Below are 1,397 nucleotides of genomic sequence, written 5' to 3'. Positions count from 1 at the left end.
GCCAAATCAAACACAGCTTTACTGCACACTTATATCAGATTTACTGAGAAATTAACTTCTGAAGAGCAATTAATTAGGAGTCGGAAATGATGAAAACATAAATCAGTCAAACAGAAATTTCCCTCATGATGCGTGTTTAGATATGTAAACGCATTAATAATCGAGACAGGGCGCTCATTCTGTCAGGAAAAACTGTATTTTTCCTAAATTAATAGAAAAAATAAATTAAAGCTGTTTATGTGTGCACTGAGATGTTTGCAGCTTGCACACACACACACACACACACACACAGCCTACCAGTTGGCAGTGGGTGTTAATTGTGTTGGGCCTCAGGGCAAAAATAACATTGCACCAAAGATAGAAAGACAAAGTGTGTTTTTTCTCTCATCAGCCTACGCCTTTATCGTCAAGACTAAACAACATGTTCATGCTGGAATCATAAAGCAAACAGTAGCTTATTTATTAATATCCCGAAACAATCACTCATTAGATTCATTACACGTCATGAAAGGATACAAGTACGAGTCTTGTTTCAAATGCTCTTTCTTTTCTTATTTACAGCCGTTATCCCGCAGTGAATCCCGGTGGACGGTGTTTTCATCACTATAGGACTGTTAATTGCTAATTAGGCTGGGGTAGCAACAGACCCCAGTGTGAGGTGATAGCACTGTGTCGGTGTACACAGAATAATTACAATGAAAGGTGTTGCGGGAACGTGTCAGCTTCTGCTCCCTGCGAGGATGTATGAAACAAAAAAAAAAAAAAGATTGATGAGAGAAGCTCTCACAGACTGACGGGTTCTTTTCATCTGCGCTGTGTTTTTGGGGGGATTTGGAACATTTTGCGGGTCATTTGCTGCAGAACAGCTGACGTGGAGAAGTAGAATAGAATAAATGAGCTTTTCTAATAATTATTTGGGCAGCATTACTGTAATTTGCAATTTTCTATTTAGATTTTAACAATTGGCTGTCATTTTTTATTTCCATTGTGCCGTTACAGTTGGTGATTGCACAATGGAAACCAATGGAGACCAAAGAGCACCAGTATTAGTATGATTATCTCATGATGGCATCTCTGGTTAAATCTACCAATGCTGCTGTGGCAGTTTCTTGTTCAAGAGATAAGTTTGATGTGATGTAAGCCTACATGCGTGGGTAATCGGATGGCTGTCTTTGTGAGGCCTAGCACCAGTTTGAGACCTTGGAAGTGAAGACTTGATGAATCAATGAGCTGTTTGAGGGTTCCGTTTAGTTTTAGGTCAACCAGACAATGAATTATCATCACAAAGACAGCCATACAAATTTGAATGTGAGCCAGCTAAATTGTAAAGATTAAGAACAAAATGTTCTGTAAGTAACCAGTTAAACAGGACTGAAAGGTTGGTGCTGTCAAAGATC

The sequence above is a fragment of the Pundamilia nyererei genome, unplaced genomic scaffold (assembly GCF_000239375.1).
Source record: "Pundamilia nyererei isolate P.nyererei 1_Seehausen unplaced genomic scaffold, PunNye1.0 scaffold00059, whole genome shotgun sequence".
Classification (NCBI taxonomy): domain Eukaryota; kingdom Metazoa; phylum Chordata; class Actinopteri; order Cichliformes; family Cichlidae; genus Pundamilia; species Pundamilia nyererei.
This window is presented reverse-complemented; position numbering follows the sequence as displayed.